Below are 26,902 nucleotides of genomic sequence, written 5' to 3'. Positions count from 1 at the left end.
CCCTGCTCAGAGGGGAGTCTGCTTCTCCCTCTGACCCTCCCCCCTCTCATGCTCTCTCTCTCTATCTCATTCTCTCTCAAATAAATAAATAAAATCTTAAAAAAAAAAGTTCTGAATCAAATAATGCTTGGCATTAGTACAGAGAAGGGAAAGCTCCCAATAGTAAAATTCACAAATGTCTGCCAATGATGGTACTGAATAGTTCTTAGTTCACATATATAGCTTTATAATCTATGATATTTATCTAACACCTTTAAGTTGGTTGGGTGTTATTAACCAAAGAACAATTTTTTGTTCTGTGTTTCTATTTCTTTATTTAAAATATTAGGGAAAGGAGATCCGAGAGGTAATAGAACTGTGCAAGTCTACCTAACTAGATTTCTGGGAAATCATATTTCCTGAGGTCTGCTTTATTCTACCAGACCATTCTGTTTGCACACCTTGTACTATTTAGTAGTAGTAGACTAATGTTATTGGTCACCTATTCTCTATCAGATAATGGCTTTAGGCATTTTGAGAGAAGATGCCCTGGACTTTTCTAAATTTGGTCTAAGAAATATTCTGGATGGAGTCTGTTCTCACTGTGAGCATTAGTTACATAAAGGTGTAGATGAGTCTAATTTTTCTACCTGGGTCGATTGCATAATTTATGTTTATTCACCTATTAGCTGCACTGATTCATATATCCTAATCTTTTTTTAAAAAGGTTTTTATTTATTTGAGAGAGAGAGAGAGCACACAAGCAGGGAAGGAGCAGAGGGAGAGGGAGAAGCAGACTCCCCACTGAGCAGGGAGCCTAACTCAGGGCTCAATCCCAGGACCCCGGGATCATGACCTGAGCCAAAGGCAGACAATTAACCGACTGAGCCACCCAGGCATCCCTCATATATCCTAATCTTAATTAGCATTTAGACATAGTAATTGGCATAAAACTAAACATATAATAATCATATTTTTTCTGCTAATTACATTTTAAATGAGCCATTAAAATTTAGCCAATCAAAATAACTTATCCTGTAGACAAGGAGAAGTTTGGTTCTGCTGTACAAAGAACTTAAAAAGAATCCTTTGGGGTCATCTGGCTGGCTGAGTCATAGATCATGTAACTCTTGATCTTGGAGTCATGGGTTCAATCCCCACCCTGGGCCTAGGGCTTACTTTAAAAAAAATTATATATATATATATATATATATATATATATATATATATATATAGTCTCCTTTGAGTAAAATTGTAGACATTTATATACATGTTAGGTTCCTTTAGTTTCTATGGAATCTGAAAGTATTCCCATCCCATATGTTGAATGGTAGAATACTAGACTTCTCTTTTATAGTCTGTAATCCAATAGACAAAACCTATTTTTGCTTGTTAGATAGCTTCCATTAGTAAGCATGGAAAGATCGAGTATATCTGATGTTATTTTTCACTGGTGTAGCTAATGCTGCGGTGATGATGGCCCTGACACTGGGGTAATTTCCACTTTCACTCTTGAGGGCCTATGAGTTACTATGGTTGCCACAAGAAACCAACAGTAACCAACAAGCACAAATAGAAATTGCATACCGCACATCCCTTTTATTGTTCTAAACAACCTCATGAAGTTTTTAGAAACTGCCACACAGTTGGATTCCTAACTGCACGGCAATTTGAAGAGAATCTGAAATTCTACCAATAAAAAGATTTGCACGGATAAACCCCTATCTCTACATCAAGGGATGCAATAGGATAAAGACGACAGGTTTATAGGACTGATCCCAAATGTAGTCAGTTTGTAAGGAGGTCAAAATTCTAATATTTATGGAATATGTTAATTTGGAGAAGTTTGGGAGAGTCAGAGGAAAGCTCCCAGGGAACCATTCCCCCCCACCCCAGCCTCAGTTGTAAAGAAGGGCTACTAACTCATCCTGTTCTAAGTGGAGAACAGATCTTCTCCTGGCTGCTCTGGGTAGCTCTCCCTGTCTCCACAAAGGTGCCTGTTTACTCTATTTGACCTTTGCACTCTAGCATGCCCATACCTCTCTAGTCATGTGCCTAGTGTAACATCAGATGAAATCTTTCCACTTCTCTTTGCCTCCAGTAGATTTAAATTAACTGAAGTCACCATATTTCATTGCGAAGCGTGTGATTACATTGTTCCAGACACTGTCTTAAATTATATGACTCTGTTAAAATTTTAACTTTTTTCAAGTAACAAATCTTAAAAGATGCTAAAGTCAGTTGTTTAGTAAAGCAGATCACTAAAAACTTGGACTTATTGAAGTCAGTTTAAACTATATGCCACAATACTCAAATTAATTCATTCAGTGTATATTTATCAAGTCCTACCATATGTAAGGCACCGTGAGCCAAAATATAGATACACAGAGCTCCCAGGTCTCATAATGAAACCAAAACTTCCAATTTTATTCAATCATAATTTGATAATTTGGGGCTTTTTTTTTTTTGGTATATGAAAATTTATTACTACTGTATTTCATGAATAAAACTTATGATCTTGGGGGACATCTGGGTGGCTCAGTCAGTTAAGCCTCTAACTCTTGATTTCAGCTCAGGTCATGATATCAGGGTCATGAGATCAGGGTCATGGGATCGAGCCCCATGTCAGGCTCCCCAGTCAGTGCAGAGTCTACTTGTCCCTCTCCTCTCTCTCTCTCTCTCAAATAAATAAATAGATTCTTTTTTAAAAATTTAAAAATAAAAAAAAAATGACCTTGGTCTTTCCTTCTTGCTTTCATATAAAGCCAAAAGAAAGAGAGATTGACTGCTTTAACAACCATAGCAGACTACAGGAATGTCACCAACAGCATGACCTTTGTGACCAAATCTAGTAACCAGAACTTCCCTGTTTTTTCTCCATGCTGAGTGTGTAGCCCAACATGGGGATCGATCTCACGACCCTGAGTTCATGACTTGAGCCAAAAACAAGAGTCAGAGGCTTAACTGACTGTGCCACCCACGTGCCCCAAGAGCAGGAGCTTTTTTAAAAAAATATTTGCCTTCTTTGATATAAACCAATTCTTGTCTCTATTCCCTACCCAATCATCTCTTTAGCTGCTCATATTAGTATTCGATAAAAAAATTTTAATTTCTAAGAGCTTTATATGGTGGGCTCTATAGAATAGTAGTTTAAAAAATGGGCTTTGTGGTTTTGAAAGAAATCCCTTAATCTTTCTGAGCCTCAGTTTCTTCATCTGTGAAACAGAAATACTGATTATTTCTTGGTGATATGCTGAGGACTAAACAAAACATTATTCATGGATCCCTTAGCATACACCCTCACGTGGAGTGTGTGTCCAATAAAAAGTAGCTCTCATTTTAATGGAGTTTGGGTGAAGTGAATGTGCTTGATGTGCTTGTTAAGCAGTATGATTCAGTTTTAATAGTAGGTACAGTGGCAGAACTGTCTTCCTCTGATAATAAGAAAAGTAAACTTTGGTAGAACCGAAGGAAGCAAAATATCTAGACCCAGAGCAAGGAGAGGGCCATGGTGCTGGGAAGAAGATAGCATCAGGGGTCTCTTAGTTGGGGTTGCCCTAAAACAGAACCTGAGATGAGGAATTGGATGCATGTTGGTTATCCCTAGAAATAGGGATAACCTTGAACCTTCAAGAAAATGTACAGAAAATATACAGAATGAAGTAGGCTTGGTGGAAAATCCAAATAATCTACATAAGATCCCAGAATAAGATACCTACATAAGTGTGCTGAGTGCTTCTGAGAACTGCCTGAAAGGTAGATAGCTGAAAAGTTTGTCCACAAGCTCCTGCCTCCCATCGGTTGAGGGCTGCCCTTGAGGGTATTAACTATCTCCCACATTTCCAGGCCAACCTTGAGGAAGTACTGAGCAGGCTTCTGCAATTCTGGAAAAGGCTCTGAGGCAGAAATTAGGAAGACTCAAACAATGTTCTGGAGGACTGGGCTTGTGAAGAACCATCCACTGAAGCTACAACTGAAATCAAAATGGGGCTTAGAGGATGAGAAACAGGACTCTAAACTTTCCTGCACAATAGTCTTTCTGACAGACCATGAAAAGCACCAGGACAGGGAAAAATTGTTACAGACTGAATGTTTGTGTCCCCCCCAAAATTTATATGTTGAAACCCTAACCTTTAATGTGATGGTATTAGGAGGTGGAGCCTTTGGGAGATGACAGTTAGGTCATAAGGGTAGAATGCTCCTAAACAGGATTAGTGCCCTTGTCAGGGACTGAAGAGATCAGAGTTCCCTGCTCTCCACCATATGAGGACACAAGAAGATAGCCGTTTGCAAACATGGAAGAGGGTTCTCGCTACACCCTGGCCGTGTCATCACTCTGATCTCAGACTTCAGCTTCCAGAACTGTGAAAAATAAATTTCTGTTGTTTGTCCACACGGCCTATGATACTTTGTGATAGCAGTTCAAACTGACTACTGACAGAATTGAATGCTGGTTTCAAAGATACATCAGATATATGGTTTTCTCTAGGTTCTAGCTTAGCTTCTTTCATGGCAACTAGATTATGGTGAGCAAAGTTCAATGCAATAAAATAAAAGTGTAAGGACACAGAATCTTTTCTTTCCCAGAAGCTCCTACTGGGATCGGAATTGCAGGGTTTCCAACTTGGTTACCTATGTAATCATAATACTGCCACAAAAGGAAAGATGTGGCTTTACAAGGATAATATATTCCCACTGTATCCTTCAGTTCTCTATCCCCATAACCAGGAAACACTCCAGTCAGAGCCTGATCAACGTGGGTAAGCCAGACTTCTCCGTCACCTTCTCTGAAGTCTCCATTATATTAGTCAGGCAGAAATTACTAAATACTTGAAATGATGAGTCCACAGCTTGTTCAGGGAACGTAATGGGGAAATTAAACTCAGCATTAATGAGTTAAAAAGCCTTTTGGTTTCTATTTGAAGGGGGGCAAGCTTGTTGGCCTAGCTAATCTGACAGTGAAAGGTAAAATGATTTATAAGTGACAATTTATAATTTATAAATAATTAGATTGTCCATTCAATGCATGGTTGCAATTTCTGTCCAATCAGAGTGCCACCTAGGGTTCCCTGATAAAATGTGAACATTGCATGGGATATCCTTATATGAAAAAATACTATTGATCAAAAATTCAAATTTACTGGGAATTCTTTATTTTTATTTGCTATATCTGGCAACTCTACTGCCACCTCCAAACACATACAAAGAAAGAGCTACTCATTAAAACAAGACTGTAAATGTTCTGCAATGTTGTGCTAAAGGTTCTTGGACTTTTCAGTAGCAGCAACATTTCAATAAATTGACATGTGAATTAACTTTAACAATTTACATATTGTTTCCTTGGGCACATTTCTAAAAACTTTTCAAAGCATTTCAATAATTTATTTTGTCACAACAGGGCAATTTGTATATTGAAAAAACACTGTGATAGTAATAGGAAAACTCTTTTCAAATAATTCCAAATGAGCCTTCAGAAGACTCCCACTTACTTGTTAAGAGTCAAATATGCGTACTTTAAAATGTTTTCATAGGATTCACCTAAATATTCTTTCATAAATAAAATCTAAATCAACTTCTAAGTCCCAGAGCAGTTCTGTAGAGTTCTTTGATGAACAGAAACATCCCAAAACCACATGCAGAGTCACTTCATTTTAGTTGCAAGATTCTTGTTCCAGCTCACCTTCCAAAACAATTTCAGTCAAGTAGAAATGTTCTGACAATCCCAGCTCTTAGAATGGCAAATAATCCCTGCCTTTTCATTCATTCGCTCATTACCTCTCTAAAAAGAGAATGTGCAGTTACCAGAATTTTATACAATTAGTGCTCCAAGAGTGTTTTAAATGCAAACCTATAAGAGGAAAGTAAAAACAAATCAAAGTTAATTGTGACTGGCTGGAACAAAATGCTTAAATCGATACAAGGATGGCTCATCTGCTCATCATTTACCCATTACCTGGGAGACGAACACCTCCTGCTGTGCCTGATTTTTGATACAGATTTACCATTGCCTGCATTCTGCAGACACATGTTAAGGAAGCCCAGACCTTCTCTGACTCCCTGTCTCATTATCCTCTTAGCACTTACTAACCTATTCATTTTTTTTTTTTCCTTGCTGGTGTGTTCTTCTTAGCAAGGGGGGGAGGGGGGGGCGGGGGGGGCAGGGGGCGTGCACACAAGGAAAACTAGAGTTAAAAAACTTTATAAAGAAGTTCAGGGCCTTCCTGCAAAACAGTCAGAGTATCTGTGAATTACTGACTTCTCTCAATCAGCTCCCCATTGACTATTGTGTTTTTCAGAAACCTCCATAAGTAGAATGCAAGTCCTTTCGTAAAGCATCCCTTGAAAAAAATTTTTATTGTTGTTAAGGTATTAGATGTAAATGAAGAGAAATAAAGCCCTTTTATCTGGAATTGTGAATGTCTTTAATGGAAGGGTGGCCTGAAAACCCAACACCAGTATCCAGGTGAAGGACTTGAGTAACAGCAATGTGCTATTGGAAAATCTGGCTTTTGAAGGTCATGCATGTTCTTAGCTCTCATCAATAAAGCTGGTGTTTTAAGATAAAGACATTTCTAACCTGCTGCCTTTCTGCAAATGCCTGTCATTGTAGCCAAGGATCCAAAAAAATGGAATATAAAATGTATCTGCCATTGAAAGTTAATATGTATCTCTGAATTAAATATACACACCAAATTGGATTACATCTGGATAGGATGGCTGTGTTGATACATTCTTTTTTAGATAATTTTCCAAATGAAAAGCTTGCAACTACATGTTATTTATTATTATTATTATTACTATTATTAATGATTTCCAGGGAGGGGGTAAGACTCAAAAATTCTTGAAATAACTAATTTTTCTGACTCTATTTGACAGTTAAATATATATCACCATATATTTACTGGCAATTATCTTCTTTTCACTTTCTAGCTATTTTTTTTTACTTCTGTATATGGATTACCAAACAGAAAAGTATAGAGATGACCACATATGAAGAGCAAATCGTGACAGAAAGTGCATTCTATTTTTAGCCAAGTGCACCCAAATAGGCTAAATATGTGAAGGTTAGAAATACAGTTCCCACTTTAAAATCAGAGTATAAATAAAAATGGGAAAACCTAGGAGCACACTGATATGTTAGGGGGAAAACAGAGTGTAAAGGATTGACTGGCGGAAAACTGTGATACCATACAAAGGGACCAGAGTTAAGATACCACTGATAGCCAGCATCAGCCTTTCAATTGGCTGTTGGCCTGTATTCCACCTACCACTTCCTCAATGCATCCTTTATATTATTTTTTTAGGAAAGGACATTCATGACCAATAACAATGTTATAATGATAGTAAGTATCGGATTTAAGATACGTTTTTTAAAAACACCTTTAACCAACATTAAAAGCCAGCAAGGGTGGGGGCCGGGGGGGGGTTGTTACCTAGCTCAAGGTTTTATTTAGTGATGGTTCCACTTTTTCACTCACTGCTGCAAATCAGCATTTTTAGTGGACAAAGGGCTCAGCAGCGGCCTTATGATTGCTTCTTTTCAAATGGTAATGGCTATCCTAACTCCTCTGCCAGGTTTTTCTTACCAGAGCACAAATTGCAGTTTACAAGGCTCTGAGGGGAAAAAAAAAAAAATCTTAGCTGAATATCTTTTTTTTTATTCGACAAACTGACATGTAAATTACCCTTTAAGTGCTCCACTCTAGGGCTCTGATCATCTCCTAATTGTCACAGTCAATTGTAGCCAACAGTCTCTTCAATCCCAAGCGCTTTGACAACAAGCACAAGGATCAAAGCAGAATCAGCTCCCTTCAATATCCTTCTGTTTAGGATGCTACAAAATGCCTGAAAAAGAAAGGTGTAAGGGCATTGCTGTAGAGGAAACTGAGAGTAGCAAGTATTACAATAGTCATTTTCTCCATCTCTAAAATTATGCTGTATAAGCTGCCGTGATCTTTACTCACATGTGCAGAACAAATACATAAACCTCCCGGGCAATTAATATGCTCTTAAGATTATACTAATATGCAAGCTTTACAAACAACACTGTCTCCGTGGCTTAGGAAAAACTACAACACAGCGAGGGGATAGCAATCATTTCGTAGCAGCTTGAGCATCAAAAACTATTATCAAACATATTCTGTGTTTGAGCATAAATTCCAAAGCACAGTTTTTATTACTTAGTTTGGTGTCAGGATTCACTGCTCCCCCAAACTAAATAGCCCATTGAACATTTTTGAGTTTTTTTTTAATTAACCTAGAAATGTCCAAATGAAAATGTGCTCCCAAATAAATAAAAAATGTGACACCAAAACTAATTTCAGAAGATGCTGTTTTCCTTCCTAGGGGTAACTCTTACTGCTTTCCTGAGAACAAACTAATTAAAAGTCATTTACATGATCTACAAACATGATTCTTAAATAAGATGCCCTTACCATGATCACTACTTAACAAAATATCACAATTCTTTTTAACTAAAGTAGTTATTATGCGTCACTAACTTTTTTAGAAGATTATTTATGCTTTTCTCAAAAGATAACAATTTCACTCTAACAAATATAACAATATAAATGATTTGGTGGAAAGAGAAACCCTGTATAATAAATTTGTATAAAATACCCACTTTAAAAATAACCTGAAAATTGTCAGGAAAAAAAACTGGCAAGTGGAAAGAAATCAAAGGCACATATGACAGCACCTCTATGAGCACCTCTACGGCTGTCCCCTTGTACCCAGGTATTACACGCATACGGCGTGCACGGCATGGAAGGTCACACAGTGATTGACAGCCTTCCTACGTGCAAGAAAAAAAAAAAACTGAAAAAAGAGGCAGCAAATACCCCCGGTTCCTTTCTCAGCTAGTCCACTCAAATCCCCCTATAGGGGTTTCCCATCCTCCCCTCAATTTCACCTTGAATTCTCAGGTTTGATTGAAGAGCTTCACAGAAGGGTCTATTACAGATTGAGGAATGATCCATTTCACATCTGAAGCTCCAAAGAGCTACTTGTGAGGAGTCTTTGAGTGCATTTATCTCACATGTGAAGCTTTCTGCAAAATCAATATGAGTATTTTTCAGTTTGACAAGTCAACATGAAATATCACATAATAATAGAAAAACAGAGTTGTACATTTAAACACACCCGATACAGTTATCTATGACAAAGCTTATAGTTATTACTCACGGATATCCTTGAGTATGCCTAATCTAAATTCATCCTGAGAGCTGGGCTAAAGCACACAGAAAGAGAAACTGACAGGCTACCATACTTTTGGCTCCTTTGTCCTAATTGATCCAGGTTTTGTGGTGAGAGGAGAAAATGGGCAGGAATCATGGCCTTTACTACCAACTTGGGAGTGATATCAGAAGTGGGAAGAAAATGACCAGAGGTGAAAAAGAAGGAAGGAGAACAAATGAGAAATGTAAAGAACTTTAAATTTAACTAATTGGCAATAACTAGGTAAAATCATCACCCAAAGAGCAGTAACCATGCCTGTACCCAATCCCCACCACCATGGTAGGAAGCACTAGCAGAATAATTGACATATTTGTGTTGGGGTCTGACGATCTTTGGGTGAACTCCAGGTCTATTTTACTGCCTGCATCAGCTTGAGAAACATGTTTTAACACGTTTTTCTCTATTTTTTTTTAAATCTTGAAATGGGATTAATCAGATTTAGTTACAAGGTTTTGTGAGGATTGAACAAGATGAAGCATATAGCACCTGGCACATAGAAATATTAATTGATTAATGGTAAATACTGATGAAATTATTAGAGTTTTCTTACATCTATCCACAAGGTCTCTAGGGTTCTAATCTGGTGCCATTTCTAGTGTTCCCTGGACCCTTTCCACATTGTTTAATGTCCCCAAGGTATAGATGACCACTTTGGTGAAAGAGTGAGTTCACTATATTAATTCTAGTATCGGTCTTAGTAGAGGCATGCAGCACCCATATTCTCTTGCCTTAAAAACGGTCTTCCTCCAACCAGGAAGGCTGTCCCCACCAACCAAGAGAGAGAATCAAATGGGACTTTGAGAAAGGAAAAAACTCAGGCCTGGAGGCCAAATCAGTTTATCACTTCAAGCAAGAAATGAGGTAAGAGATGTAACATATAGTTTCCCTTCATATGCCAATATGCTATCATTAATACTGAGGTTATCTCTTTATATTCCACTGAAGGAAGAATCTTAAAATTAAAAACAACAACAACAACAAAAAAAAACCTTCTCAATAGCATATTAGCAACCCAGATTTGGTTAAGTGACTCACTATAACTTCTTACTCCTCTCCCTCACATTTTCCTGTAGCTTATCACTACCTAAGTAGTATTAACACCATCTATACTTGATTATCTGTGCTTGGATTTGTAGATTGCTTGAAGCATATTTATAACTTCAAGTTCACCCTCCCCACTACTCAGAATAAGTAGTGGCCAAATAAAAATAAGGCCAAAGTAAGCAAAACATGTGAGTTCAGAGATGTGAAAATTCACGTTAATATAAGAGTAAGAAAAGTATCATTATAAAATTCAATTGAAGTTTCAAAACTCTTACCCTGTATTTCAAAGTCAAATAACTAAATATAAATGACTCTGTATTTAATTAATTCAACCAATATGTATCAAGAACTTAATATACTTAATACTGTTCATTTTTTAGCCACTCTACTGTTCTCCTCCATTATTAAAATTAAGCTATAGCTTTCATTCTAAAACCAAATTAAAATATTTTATTAAATGCTGATATAGAATTACAAGAACAAATTGAAACAATTTCCTACTTAAAAAGGGTCATTTCCTTAAAATTTTTAATTTATTTGTTTTGGACTCAAAATACATTTTCAGCAAGGCAACAAGTTTATAAATGACAATTAAGTTCCCAAATTGACACATAAAAACCTGTTTAATGTAAAATGTACCTGAAACACACCAGAACCAAGTCTTAAACACCTCTGGGTGGTAAGATCTATAAATTTAATCCTGTAGAGGCTTAAGTAGTATCATCAAACATTGCATTTCCAAAATCTGAGACCTATCAGGCAAGACACCTGAGGTAAGAATAGAGCATCCATGAGTTTGGGTGACCACTATTCTCAGGATCACCATCATATCAACACCATCACCATCATCATCATCATCATCATCATCATCATCATCATCACCTTGCCATATTTTGCCCATTGTATTAGAGCATGGAGGCTATAAAGATGATGCCAGGAGGTAGCCAATAAGATGACATCTCATCACCTTGATTTTTTAAATAAGTGGAGGAGAACTGCACCAGGGTGTCGGGCCCTCACTGTCTCTGGCACTGAAACGTCTTCCATCATGTTCATTTCCCTGAACATTTAAAAAATGCTTTCAGTTAAGCAAATGAGGGCTCTGAGATATCACTACCCACATCTCAGCATTTCCTCCTTCTAGATTTTGCCTTGTACTGTGGTCACACCAGACTCCTTAGGTACAGCTTTGAAAAGTCCAGGAAGGGGGCTAGCTCGGGACCTGTAAACATGTTCCTTGGCATGCTGGTAGTACTTCAACAAAACCACAATACTGAAATGAACATTCACCTTTCTAAAGATCTCAAAAGAAAATAATATCACAACTTTCCAATTATTTTTATATTTCAAAAGCTACCTTCCTTCATTGTCAGGATTTTCTGTCTGATTCCTGTTTTGGTTTTGATTTTCATTGTAAACTTCACTACTCAAAAGTATGAGTGATGCTTGCTTTTCAAGTACTTCATATGTGCCATTAAGTAGTAGCCTATAGTTCAACTAATAAAAGTGCTAACTATGAGCATTCATTTCCTACCGTTTGTCCAACTTTCAAGTGAAAGAAACACCATACCCTACAATTTGCAATCCACCTAAATGACCTCTGGCCTTACCAAATCGTAATCACAAAACATATACATGCCCCACTTAGAAACTGAATTGAGCAGGGTTTGGGGGATGAGAAAATGGGGAGTTCTTGTTTAACAAGTATAGAGTTTCAGTTTTGCAAGATGAGAAAGTTCTGGAGCACTGTTGGCACAGCAGTGTGAATCTACTACAGAACTGCAATTAACTCAAAATGGTTAAGATGGCAAATTTCAAGTTATATTTTTACCACAATTTTAAAAAGTTTAAATAAAAAAAATAGTAAAACTGCTTGAAGACACTAGTGCATCTAATTCAAGAATAAATTAGTAATTATGGAACATCTTTTGAAAACTGAATTAAGGATATCCTGATTTTTAAGTATTTTGGCAGCCAATATCTTGGATTTTAGTCCTGATTTCTTTTCTATGAAAATACTGCCTACAAAATTATCTGTACAGTTTTCAAATCCAAATGGACTAACATATGACTTGACATAGGAGAAATTGACATGAGAATGCAGGTCAAAACTAAATAAATCAATGAAATTTGGATTATAGAATTTCACTTCTCTCCTGAAAGATTCAAACAGTGAAACACAAGAAAACCGCCACTCCCAGGTGTTGTGTTCTGAGGCTGTAACTACCACACATTTTACCATTTCAAATCTCAACATTTCCCTGAATTCAGTGAATTTCAGTGGATCAAGCAAAAGTTGAAGCTCATTGAGACAACAATACTTGAACCCAAACCAGACTAGTTTTCAGTGGTTTCTCTGTTTTTGTAACAATCATTCCACCATATCTTAACACTTTCTTCAGGGTTTTTGTTGTTTTGTTTTGTTTTGCTTTGTTTTGTTTAACATTTTACTCTGGTTACTTTTTTTTTTTTTACCATTTTTTAAAAGTTATGTTATAAAGATTTTTTTTCAGGATTAAGTGTCATAATGCTTTCTCTTTGAACAAGGTAAGCAAATTTAAATTTATCCCACAGAAAGGCAGGAGACAGAAACTTTGCAAGAAGTAGGCAAAATGGGACTATGGAGTAATGAGGGAAGTTTATAGAAACTAGTGTCTTTAATTTATAATCCCACCTCACATACAAAGAATGAAATCAATCAAAAGTACAAGTAGATGGCTACCTTTTGAAAGTAAGATCCCAGGGATAAAATGATAGGATGAAAACTAATGGACATGATGTACTGATTCAAAAATTTATTAGAACTTTTTTCTCTGCATATGCCCTCTACTCCAATCATTTGATCATCTAATGTTTTTTTAAAGATTTATTTATTTATTTATTTTAGAAAGCCAGAGAGAGAGAGAGTGGGGAGAGGGGCAGAGGGAGAGAATCCTCAAGCAACTCCCCACTGAGCATGGAGCCCCATGCAGGGCTTGATCCCACAACCCACGCAATCATGACCTGAGCCAAAACCAAGAGTTGGACGCTCAATTGAAAGAGCCATCCAGGTGCCCCTCTAATGCTTTGTTTTTAACATTTATTCTTATAGTCCACACAGTTTATGAGATTAGGGATAGCAAAACCTTGAAGTCCGGTGTGAATTTGCAGTTTATAATAATACCAGTAGTTTTTGATAATACTAGTTACCTATAACTAACATATCTCAGCACTTACATTATCTCCTTTGAACAACCCTGTGAGGTAAGTATCACTATTCCTTTAACATATGAGGAAACTGAGGCTTTGAGAGATTCAATAACTTGGCTGAAACCACACACTGAAAAATGCTGTGCCTTTAAACCACAAAACTACCCTGCATCTTGATGAATGGCTATGAGTGTAGCTTCATTTCAGTGTAGATTATTCTTCTACATCTATCACAAACTCTTCTTTATCTTCTTGATAAATGAGTTTCCTCTTGCTTTGGGGTCTTCCTATTGCCCAATATCTCCTGAATAGAAACTATATCTTGGACACAGACACTTGCTATGATTGACTCCGTGATGAACCAAATGTAGTCATTGGCGAGTATGGTCATTGATCAGAAGCAGCATCTCCCTTAGTTCCTCTGCTACCTCTCCAAGTATTCACCAAGCACCCGGTTATAAACCATTCACTGCAGAGAGTAGCATCCACAATGACACATCTTTTGAAATCCACTTGAATTCAGGACTATAATCACTATAATCACAATTGAGGTATTCCAGAAGATGCTACTACCTTTGCAAATACCATAACCAACAGCAGTGAAGAACATTAATGACCAGAACAATGGGCCTTTTCATTTCCCTGCTTCAGATCTGGATCCCCTTCTCCCCAAGACCTCTCGATGCCCAGGTGAATATATTCATACCATTCCTAGTGCGAACAGAGTGAGGACAAACTCTCACATGTTACTCAGGACAAGCCTAAGAATCCAAGAATAGCACAGCTAGAATCCTAAGGGCTCTCTCTGCCATGCCATAAAATTATATGTGAGAAAAATGTGGTCCAAAAAAGTAAAATGATTTGTCCAAGGTCATAAGCTAATAAGTGGGAAAAAAAAAAAAGAGAGAGAGAGAGAGAGAGAGATTTCACTGCAAGTCCAGTGCATTTTCCACTTAGACTTTTAAACAAAAGACCTACTATGTGTCAAATCAGGTACTATGTATGTTACATACAGTATTTTGTATAATCCTCACAACCTTCACAAAAAATAAATAGTATTACTCTTCTTATATAAATGAAAAAGATTAATCTAGTAATCTAGTTAAATTCACATAGCTAGAAAGTAGCAACTGTAGGGATCGCTATTAACACCTTACTTTTAATATAATGGTCAAATTCCTATTAAAAAACAAAACAAAACAAAACAAAAAACAAATCCAGAAGGGATTATGCTGCTAAGAAGTACAGATTGATACTGAGATTAGAGAAAAAAAGGTGTAAAATTAAGGCTTGGGAAATCAACAAAACTAAAGTAAAGGTGTTGCATGAATATACTGGTCTTTATTTTTATTTCTTTTTTCCCAAAAGGATTTAATTGGTTTATTTAACAACAACAACAAAAAAAACGCATCTGATACAATAAACTAAATTTAAAATTGGTGAATAAAATAGTCTAAGGGAAAATGCAGTGAAATTAAAAGACAAAATTATTGCAAGGAAGTCTTATCTACTTGCCAGGAGTAGTCTATAAATTTGAATCTGAGCTTTCAGACAGGCTATATGAAGAGGAAAATGTGATTCATTACATAGATCAGAGTGTCCCTAAGACAAAGAACATGCCATTTGCTCAGGAGGACACAATTATTCCTGGTTCTGAGACCATAGAGAAACGTGTCCCTGTGGCCCTCCTCAAGAAGACACAGCACAGAACAGGAAACAGTCACCTCAAAATATGGTCCCAGCCAGCAGAGCCCAACTGCTTGGGTGGTTGAGTGCACCATGTTCATTAGTGCCAGGCGGCAGCATTGCCTTGGCCAGAATTCAGTCAAGGCAGTTCTTTGGGGACAGCATGCTAGTTTTCTCAGGGAACAAGCAGAAGGGATGAGAGAGAATGACACTGAATGTGAAGATGGTCAAGACCTGCATAAATCCAATACTAATGCTAATTCCTGTAACACCTTTCCTAGGACACCCAACCCATCTCCACCCGGAAGGCATTTAGTTCCCTTCCATTTACTCATTCCATCTGAACACAATTCATACTTCCTAGCCTCTTCTGATGCAAAAGAACAGATAGAAACTGATGGTCTCTGCACCAGACCCAGTCTCAAGTTGGCCTGAGGAGAATGAGTGAAGTGGGCAAAACAGGCATAGCCAGGCCAAGAGAGCAGTGGTGTGCTCATAGGTTGTGTCAGTTCATTTGTCAGAGAGAGGTCCACCATTCCTGGGCTTTGCAGAGAGCCCCAGCTGCCACTGGCAAACCTTTCAGGAGCCATTACTCCCATTCATTATTTCACTCAGTCACTGAGTCGACCAATATCTATTAGTAATTATTACGGTTACATGCCCAGGAAGCACAGCTAGACAAGATGCACAGTGCCCTTTCCTAATGAAGTTAGTGGGTTTCTAATTGAAGAGGCTCCTAATTTAGGCAACTCAAGAAAAAAGCATGGAGCTGGAGAATTAATAACTAAAACTCTACATGCTGTCTTTTTTTCACAAAAGGCTGTGGGAGAATTCATCTGGGAATCTGAAGAGCAGCCCTTCCTTGGGGATTAACTAAAGACTATGGCCTTGCAATTCATTTCAGTAGTCCATGCCTTTCATGGCCTCATCTATCAAGGAAGAAACTAATATGTGACAAATACATCATAATATTCTGTGAAAGATTAAAAAAAGTTGTGAGAGCTAAAAACATTATGGAAATATTCCCTTTAAAACATGTACACGTTGATAAAATGGACCTTAAAGCTATTATTACATAAGTACACCTGAGTGTCTGTCATAGTTAGAAACTTGTGCTAAAAACACAAGATAATTAGGGGCACCTGGCTGGCTCAGTTAGTAGAGCATGCAACTTTTGATCTCAGGGTCATGAGTTCCAGCCCCACATTGGGTATAGAGATTATTAAAATAAATAAATAAATAAATAAATAAATAAATAAATAAATAAATAAATAAATAAATAAAACAAAAGAATAGAATACAGATAATGAAATAAAAAATGAGCAATTTATTCTACCTAAACACTAGACAATTATATTAATTATAACATTTAATGGCTTGCACTGAAGGACTCACTGATTGACAAATACAGCCCTTCTAGAATGTTAAAAACATAATTAGGAGTAGCTTGAAATGGCAGCACCCATGTACTCTTACCTGTTGATGTGCAAACATTGTGGTTATGTAAGGAATAAAATATCAAAATAGTCATTTCATATTATTAACCAAGGTTCAGAGCATGGTAAGAAATGACTCTATTCCAGAGAGAGTTCTGCATTCACTCAAAACTCTTCTAACTGAAACTAGAATTGTCATCTCCCTTCCCCAACTCACAATCTATACCAAAGGAATATAGTCAACTGGAAAACAAAGAGCACTTGACTGCACAGATTAAACCATTTTTAAGCATTTTAACATAAAAGCATACATCATAAGATACACTGTACAGCATTATTTACACAAGGTCAAATTCTTACCTTTTCCTCATTCAGACTGGCTACCAAGTACTGTGTACTTAAGGATTGGATCCACTACTTTCAAAGTTACCTGTCTGCATACCGTAAAAGATGCCATTGAAAGTAAAGGGCTCCCAGGGTGCCTGGGTGGCTCAGTGGGTTTAGCACCCAACTCTTGATCTCAGCTCAGGTCTTGATCTCAGGGTCATGAGTTCAAGACCCACACTGGGCTCCACACACAGTATGGAGTCTACTTAAAAATAAATAAATAAATAAGTAAAGGGCTCCCTTTCTTGGATAGCAGCAAGAGCAGAGAGGGTGCCAGGAAGACCTCAGGCACACTGCAAGAGTACAAAGTGGTGAGGCACTGTCTGCCCACCCCCAAATGCTGCACTCTGTCCCTCTATCACATGCGAATCTTTGCACCTAAAAATGGTGTCACCAAGTCCTGCTTCTGGGACTTTGTGTCTCAGCTAAAAAAGATGAAGTCTTCCAGGGAAATTGTCTACTGTGGACAGGTGTTGGAGAAATCACTCTTGTAAGTAAAGAACTTCAGCATCTGGCTATGCTATGAATCCCACAGCAGCACCCACAACACGTACCAGGAGTATTGGGACCTGACCACTGCAGGTGTGTTCACCCAGTGCTACCAAGACACGGGCACCCAGCATGATCCAGATCATGAAGGTGGAGGAGATTGCAGCCAGCAAGTGCCACTGACCAGCAATCAAGCAGTTTCATGACTCCAAGATCAAGTTCCCACTGCCCCACTGTGTCCTACATCACCAGCACAAGTCACACTTAACCACCAAGAGGTCCAAAACTTTCCTTTAGATATAGAAACTCCTGGGCCCCAGGTTTGTCCAAACATACTCCTTGGGAAAACCAGGATTCTCGGGAGGAAGAAAGAAAGTAGAAAGAAAAAGAAAGGAAGGAAGGAAGGAAGGAAGGAAGGAAGGAAGGAAGGAAGGAAGGAAGAAAGAAAGAAAGAAAGAAAGAAAGAAAGAAAGAAAGAAAGAAAGAAAGAAAGAAAGAAAGAAAAAGAAAGAAAGGAAGGGAGGGGAAAGCAGGCCCATCTCATAGACCACCTTCTACACAAGGCCACTCCTTCAAGATTGGGAAAGGTGACTGTTTCACCTAATATATAGAAACAAGCACAGAGAGTCACGCAAAGTGAGAAGACAGAAGAAGAGGTTCCAAAAGAAATATCAAGACAAAACCTCAGAAAAAGACCTTAGCAAAGTGAAGATAACTAATCTACCTGATAGAGTTCAAAGTAATGGTCATAAAGATGCTCACCAAACTCAGGAGAACAAATGAACACAGAACGTCAATAAATAGATATAAAATATAAGAAAGTACCAAAGAGAAGTCACAGAGCTAAAGAATACAATAATTGAACTAAAAAATATACTACAGGTTCAAGAGAAGACTGGATAAAGCAGAACTGATCAGTGAGCTGGAAGATAAAGCACTGAAACTCACCCAGACAGAGCAGGAAAAAAAAAAGAATTTTAAAAAAGTGAAGATAAGTTAAAGGCATTTAACAGCATTAAGAAGAACAGCATTAAGTAGAATAACGACCATAATATAAGGCCCCCAAAAGGAGATAAGAGAGAGAAAGGGGCAGAATATTTATCTGAAGAAATAATGGTTGAAAACTTCCCTAATCTGGAGAAAGAAACAAACTACCAAATCCAAAAAGCACAGAATTTCTTTGCAGCCAAAGAAATTCATACCAAGACATGTTGTAACTAAAATGTCAAAAGTTAAATACAAAGAATCTTAAAAGCAGCAAGACAAAACAACTTGTTACACACAAGGTAAATCCCCTAAGGCTATGAGCAGATTTTTCAGCAGAAACTTTTCAGGACAGAAGAAAGTAGCATGATATATTAAAGTACTGAGAGGAAAAAAAACTTCCAAGTAAAAATACTCTACATGGTAAGGTCATCATTCAGAATACAAGGATAGATAAAGAGTTTTCCAGATAAGCAAAAAGTTAAAGAGGTTAATAACCACTAAACTGGCCTTACAAGAAATGTTAAAGAGACCTCTTTAAGCTGAAAAGAAATGGCACTAATTAATGAAAACATACAAAAGAAAAAAAAAAAAACTCACTGGAAAATGTAAATATATAGTAAAGGTGGTGGATTAATCATTTATAAAGCTAGTATGCAGGTCAAAAGACAAAAGTAGTGAAATTAACTAAAACTACAATAATTAGTGATGGGATACATAAAAAGATGTAAATGTGACATCAGAAGCATAAAATGGGGGTAAAAATATATTTTTGGAATGTACTCAAATTTGAGTTGCAATCAATTTAAAATAGACTGTTATGTAACTAGGAAGTTATATGTGAACCTCACATAGGGAAAACTTATAGTAAATACAAAAAGAAAATGAGAAAGAGAGAAATCTAAACATAACAATAAGGAAAGCCATCAAACCACAATGGGAGAGAGATATAGAAAAAAAAGTAATGCAGAGGAACTACAGAAAACAATGATCAAAATGGCAACATGGGCGCCTGGGTGGCTCAGTTGGTTAAGCGACTGCCTTCGGCTCAGGTCATGATCCTGGAGTCCCTGGATCGAGTCCCGCATCGGGCTCCCTGCTCAGCAGGGAGTCTGCTTCTCCCTCTGACCCTCCCCCCTCTCATGTGCTCTCTCTCATTCTCTCTCTTTCAAATAAATAAATAAAATCTTTAAAAAAAAAAAATGGCAACAGATACATACCTACCAATAATTACTTTAAATGTAAACAGATTAAATTCTCCAATCAAAAGACATATACAGTGGCTGAATGGATAAAAACAAGATGCATTTATTGGTTGCCAACAAGGGACTCACTTCAGAAGGATACACACAGACTGAAAGTGAAAGGATGGAAAAAATATTGCAAACAAATTGAGATTTAAAACAGCTGATGTAGCTATACTTATATCAGATGAAATAGTTTTTAAAACAAAGACTGTAATAAAAAATAAAAAAAGGCATTGCATCATGATAAAGGGGTCAATCCAGCAAGAACATACAACATTTATAAATACCTATGTACCCAACATAGGAGTACTAAAATATATGAAGCAAAGATTAACAGATCTAAAGGGAGAAATTGACAGCAAGACAATAACAGTGGGGGATTTTAACACTCCACTTACATCAATGGATAGATCATCCAGACAGAAAATCAATAAGAAAAATCAACCTTATATGACACATTAGACTAGATGGACTTTATTAATAGACATATACAGAACATTCCATCCAAAAACAGAAAAATACAAATTTTTCCAAAGAGCAGATGGAACATTCTCCAGGAGAGATCTTATTAGTCCACAAAACAAGTCTCAAGAAGACTGAAGTCATATCAAGCATCTTTTCCAACCACAATGGTATGAAACTAAGAAAACTGAAAAAATAACAAAAATGTGAAAATTAAACAACATGCTACTGAACAACCAACAGGTCATCAAAGAAATCAAAGGAGAAATCAAAAAATATCTAGAGACAAACGAAAGCAGAAATATGGCATACCAAAACCTATCAGATGCAGCAAGAGTGAATATAAGAGGGAAGTTCATAGCAATACAGGCCTAAGTCAAGAAACAAGAAAAATCTCACATAAACGATGTAACTTTACAACTAAAGGAACTAAAAAAAGAGGAACAAACAAAACTCAAAGTTGGTAGAAGGAAAGAAATAATAAAATAAGAGCCAAAATAAATGAAATAGAGACTAAAAAGACAAATAGAAAAGATCAATGAAACTGGGAGCTGGTTCTTTGAAAAGACTCATAAAATTGACAAACCTTTAGCTAGACTAACCAAGAAAAAGAGAGGGCTCAAATAAATAAAAAATGAAAGAAGAGAAACAACAAATGGTACCACAGACATACAAAGGATTATGAGTCTACTATGAACAATTATATGTCCATAAACTGGATAACCTAGAAGACATGGATAAACACCTAGAAATATACAATCTTCCAAAACTGACTCATAAAGAAATAGAGATTCTGAATAGACCAAATACTAGTAAAGAGATTGAATAGTAATTAAAAACCTCCTTACAAACAGAAGTCCAGGACAAGATGGCTTCACTGGTGAATTCTATCAAACATTCAAGAAGATTTAATACTTATCCTTGTCAAACTTCTCCAAAAAACTGAAGAGGAGGGAATGCCTTCCAGACACTTCCTATGAAGCCAGCATTATGCTGAAACCAAAACCAGACAAGGACATCGCCAAAAAAAAGAAAATTACAGGCCCATATCCTTGTATTGGGATATTAAACATAGACACAAAAATCCTTGGTGCACCTGGGTGGATCAGTCGGTTAAGTGTCTGCCTTTGGTTCAGGTTATGATCCCGTGATACTGGGATCAAACCCCTCATCTGACTCCCTGTTTCAGCAGGGAGTCTGCTTCTCCCTCTCCTTCTGCCTCTCCCCTTGGCTTGTGCTCTCTCTTACTCACTAACTGTCTCTCTCTCTCAAAAAAATAAATAAAATCTTTTAAAAAAATCCTCAACAAAATGTTAGCAAACTCAATTCAACAATACATTAAAAAGATCATACACCATGATCTAGTGGGATTTATTCCAGTGATACAAGGATGGCTCAACATCTGCAAATCAATTAACCTGGTACACCACATTAAAAAAATGAAAGATAAAAATTATATGATATCTTAATAGGTGCAGATAAAGCATTTGACAAAACTCAACATCCATTTATGATTTAAAAAACTCTCAACAACGTGTGTGTGTGTGTGTGTGTGTATAATGTGCATCAACATAATAAAAGCCATATATGACAAACACAGTTAATATTATACTCACTAGTATAAAAGCTGAAATCTTTTCCTTTAAGATCAGAAACAAAACAGGGATGCCACTATCTTCATTTAAAAAAAAAAAAAAAAGATTTTTTGTTTAAGTAATGTCTACACCGAACATGGAGCTTGAACTCACAACCCCAAGATCAAGAGTTGCATGCTCTTCCAACTGAGCCAACCAGGTGCCTCATTCTCACTTTTATTCAACGTAGTATTGGAAGTCCTGCCACAGTAATTAGGCAAGAAAAAGAAAAAAAAGGCATCCAAACTGGAAAGAAGAAGTATTTGTTGCTATTTGTGGATGACACGGTGCTATATTTAAATGACCCTAAGGACTCCACCAAAAATGGTAAGAGCTAATAAATGAATTCAGTAAATTGCAGGATACAAAATTAATATACAAAAATCTGTTGCACTTCTACACACTAATAATGAACTGTAAGAGAAATCAAGAAAACAATTCCATCTACAGTCACATCAAACAGAACAAAATATCTAGGAGTAAATTTAACCAAAGAAGTGAAAGACCTGTACACTGAAAACTACAAGATATACAATGAAAGAAATTAAAGATGACACAAGTGGAAGGATACTCCATGCTCATGGATTGGAAGAATTAATATTGTAAAAATATCCATACTACCCAAAGCAATCTACAGATCCAATGCAATCTCTATCAAAAGTCCAAAGGCATTTTTCACAGAACTAAAACAAATAATTCTAAAATTTGTGTGGAACCTCAAAAGACTCCAAAGAACCAACACAGTCTTGAAAAAGAAGACAAAGCCAGAAGTATCAGGATCATTGATTTTAAACTATACTACAAAGCTACAGTAATCAAAACAATATAGTATTGGCATAAAAACAGACACACAGATCTCTGGCACATAATAGAGAGTCCAGAAATAAACTCATGCATGTATGGTCAATTAATTTATGGCAAAGGTATCAAGAATACACAATGGATAAAGAATAGTCTCTTCAATAAATGGTGCTGAAAAAAGTGGACAGCCACCTGCATAAGAACGTAACTGAACCAACCACTATCTTATGTCATATATTAAAATTAACACAAAGTGGATGACTTTAATGTTAGACCTGAAAACATAAAACTCCTAGAAGAAAACATAAGCAGTAAGTTCCTTGATATTGGTCTTGGTGATGGTTTTTTGACTGACTCCAGAGACAAGGGAAACAAAAGCAAAAATAAATAAATGGGACTACATCAAACTAAAAAGCTTCTGCATAGCTCTTTCCACCATTTTGGAGCCTAAGGAGGCCTGCTGGGAAGAGGATGCCTAAAACGACAAATAGGTCTGGAAGGTGTGGTCCAAGGTCATTTTTGCTGGCTATCAGTGGGGTCTCTAGAACCAGAGAGAGCACAAAGCTCTTCTTAAAATTGAAGGTGTTTATGCTGAGATGAAACTGAATTCATCTAGGCAAGAAATGTACCTATGCGTACAGAGCAAAGAAAAACACGGTGACTCCTGGTGGCAAACCAAACAAAACCAGAGTAATCTAGGGAAAAGTAACTTGTGGTCATGGAAACAGTGGCATGGTTTGTGCCAAATTTCAAAGCAACCTTCCTGCTAAAGCCACTGGCCACACAATCCATGTGATGCTGTACCCTTCAAGGATTTAAACTTACAGAAAAGTAAATAAATAAAGGTGTAGATTTGTTCTCTTGTAAAAAAGAAAGAAAGAAAGAAAGAAGCTTCTGCATAGCTAAGGAAACCATCAACAAAATGGAAGGCAACCTACTGAATGGGAGAACATATTTGCCAATCATGTATCTGATAAGGAGTTGATATTCAAAATATATAAAGAACTCATACAACTCAATAACAAAACACAATCTAGTTATAAAAATAGGTGGAAGATCTGAATAGACATTTTTCCAAAGAAGACATACAGATGACTAATAAGCACATGATCAGATGTTTTACATCACTAATCACCAGGGAAATGCAAATCAAAAAACCACAATGAGATATCACTTTACACCTATCAGAATGGCTACCATCAAAAAGACAAGAAATAACAAGTGTTGGTGAGAATGCAGAAAAAAGGGAACCCATGTGCACTGTTGGTGGGAATGTAAATCGGTATGGTCACCATGGAAAACAATATAGAGGTTCCTCAAAAAATTAAAAATAGAGCTACCATATGATTCACTAATTCCACTACTGGGTATTTATCTGAAGGAAAAAAAAAACAAAACACTATTTCGAAAAGATATATTCACCCTTACATTCACTGCAGCATTATTTACAATAGCCAAGATATGGAAATCACCTAAGAGTCCACTGATGGATGAGAAGATATACTAAAAATATACAATGGAATACTACTCAGCTGTAAAGAAGGCTGAAATCTTGCCATTTGTAACAACATGGTAGACCTTGAAGGCATTATATTAAGTGAAATAAGTCAGACAGAGAAAGACAAATGTGGAATCTAAACAGCAAAACAAACCAACAAAACAAAACAAAGTCCAAACTCATAGGTACAGATTACAGAGTGGTGGTTGCCTGAGGGCAGGTGGATGGGGGGAATGGGTAATGGGGATCAAGAGGTACAAACTTCTAGTTATAAAATAAATAAGTCACGGGGATGTAATGTACAGCATGGGAAATATAGTCAGTAATATTGTATTAACCTGTATGGTAACAGATGGTGACTACACTTACTGTGGTGATCAGTTCACAGTACATACAAATGTTGAATCATCGTGCTGTATACGTGAAACTAATATAATATTGCATGTCAATCATACTTCAATAAAAAAAAGAAAAGAAAGGGCTCATTAGATACTTTATAAGGAAATATTGCTAGGCATCTATGTAATGTTCTCTTAGCACCTTTTAAAATATACTTTCCCTTGAACAAATAAATAAATAATAAATAATAAAATACACCTAACCTCTTACTTTCTCCCACCTAGTCTCCCAGATTTAAGGCCCTGTGAATACTCTGCAGACCCCATACACCATTACATCTGAAGACCGATGATATCAAACAGATTAAAATGAGCCCATATCCCACATTAAGTACAATCATTTTGCTGTAAAAATTTGGAAAGGATTTTTATAATTTTGTTTCTGAAATATTAAGCTTCCAATAATACGCCTAATTTATAGCCAACTATGATTTCCAAGTGATCATCAAGCACCTAGAGGAATGCTTACAGAGTGAAAAGTTTTAACTTAAAAACTCTTTTCAAATGTCTTGACATCTGTATGCTACTCTTTTTGACAATGAATGGAGCTGACATAATATTGCATTTTACTCAGTTATTAACGTGAATTTTGTTCTTCTAATTTGCAACCCGTGTAAGTGTGATCGGACCTTAAATATTTTCCTAGGCCTGTGAAACTTGGAAACTCTGGAGTGCCTTCAGTCATAATGAAATCAATAGGCCTGCCTGCAACAGCCCCAGATTATCATCCCCATCAGAGACCTAATACAGGAGTCCTTGGGGACTGAACCACCAAACACTCAGCCCAAGGACTGATCACTGTGCAGTCCTGCCTGGTCTTCGCTGGTTATAATCTGACACCGGCTGGTCTTCAGGCAAGCAGTCCGCATGCAGATGCGATACCTTCTCTGAGCACGCAGAACTCCTCAATGTCTAGTGGCTACACTTGGCTCCTTGTTTGAAGTTTTTTGTTTGTTTGTTTTTACATCTTTCGAATAAAATCTTCTTTTGAGGTTCAGCTTGACATTAGAAGGAATAATATATAGCTCCCCACACTCCTTCTAACCCACAAAAACAACCCCAAAAATTACTCTGTGGAAAAACCTTCAGAAATAAATAGACACAACATATAACTCTTAATATTTCCTATTCAGTCTTCGGAGGCTCCTTGAAGGCAGCCCTGTAGCTAAGAGCCCAGGCTCTCCCCCTGTACTGACCTCTGCTGGGGCCAGAAGTCTCCAAGCCCACCGTTCCCAAAGCGGTGGCCCCACATCCTTTATACTGTGCTGCTTTTTTAAAAAGATTTTATTTATTTGACAGAGAGAGGGCACAAGCAGGAGGAGCAGCAGACAGAGGGAGAGGCAGGCTCCCCGCTGAGCAGGGAGCCCTGTGCGGGGCTCGATCCCAGGACCCCAGGATCAGGACCCAAGCCAAAGGCAGCCGCTCAACTGACTGAGCTACCCAGGCGCCCTATACTGTGCTGCTTTTTAAAGGAAAAATGTCTGGGGAAAGTTGTTAACTATGTAGGTAAATATGGCATATTCTTAAATTTAAAATGCCAGAGAGATTTTTCAATATTTACAGCTCTGATTTCCTTGTAGATGTTCCTAAAACAATGGCACCATTAAACCTTAAAATTAATACCTTACATTGAGAACAAATGCTATGGCTTTTATAAGCATCTCCTTAATCCGTTCTTTCTCTTTATTCATTTAATATCGGTTGAGAACCTTCTCTGTGCCAGACACCATGCTGAGCCCTGGTGAGTACAGCAGACGGAGTCCCTGGGAATAAAGAAGGCAACAATTGCAGCCCATTGCGGTGTCTTCTGTAAGTGCTTCTGCATGGTTAATTTAAACCTGTTTTACTAAAATTCAATCCCATATCTCCTTGTTCTACCCATGGAGTAGGTAAACAACAGCCAATCACTGTCTTCTCCAACATAGGCTTCCTGATACTTGAAACACTCAAATTTCTTTTTTCTTGTTCAAAATAAACATATTTTTCCACAAAGAAAAGATTACATTTGATGTGTGCAACAAGCCAATATAACTCCTTTGCTGTGTCATCACATTGTCATTGATATGAAAATATAGAATATAACTTTCAGTCACATTGAAAAGATAGAGGAAAATATAGTCTCGTGATCAACTAGTTTCTTAGGCATTAATCTATACACAATCTTGATAATACTATTCTAAAAAAAATGTACTATAATGAAACAAAAATTGTGTCTCATTGCACTAGCTGAGGAAAAAGTAACTAATAGGTCTCTACCCCATATGACTCATATCTGAGTACCCTGCCCCCAAAGAAATCAAGACACACTGTCACTGAACCACATTATTATACCTTAAGAAGACTATAAAATGTGTACATCACTCATTCATTGACATTAAACTTGTGCCAAGACTATTAAGAGCACATATTAATACATATCCCAAATGTGTAG

General features: G+C 37.0%; 1 long non-coding RNA gene and 1 pseudogene across 15 annotated transcripts in view; one reads left to right on the top strand and one right to left on the bottom strand.

Moving 5' to 3' along the window:
• Window positions 1-26,902, bottom strand: part of LOC123839434 (uncharacterized) — a 119,459-nt gene that overhangs the window by 62,454 nt on the left and 30,103 nt on the right. For 13 of the 15 annotated variants that reach the window (XR_010410135.1, XR_010410131.1, XR_010410136.1 and 10 more), the window contains 3 exons: window positions 8,891-9,028; window positions 7,665-7,824; window positions 1,211-5,827 (listed from right to left, as the gene is read on the bottom strand). This is a non-coding gene — a long non-coding RNA (uncharacterized LOC123839434). Of the gene's footprint in view, window positions 1-1,210; window positions 5,828-7,664; window positions 7,825-8,890; window positions 9,029-26,902 lie in introns of those variants that run through there. The other 2 variants (XR_010410139.1, XR_010410138.1) reach the window with 1 other exon arrangement.
• Window positions 15,229-17,744, top strand: LOC123839136 (large ribosomal subunit protein eL20-like; annotated as a pseudogene).

This window comes from Mirounga angustirostris, unplaced genomic scaffold (assembly GCF_029215605.1).
Source record: "Mirounga angustirostris isolate CCGP_5_RB_7025 unplaced genomic scaffold, mMirAng1.0.hap1 SCAF_3, whole genome shotgun sequence".
In the NCBI taxonomy this organism is placed as follows: domain Eukaryota; kingdom Metazoa; phylum Chordata; class Mammalia; order Carnivora; family Phocidae; genus Mirounga; species Mirounga angustirostris.
Note: the sequence above shows the minus strand (reverse complement) of the source record. Positions and strands in the feature narration are given on the sequence as shown.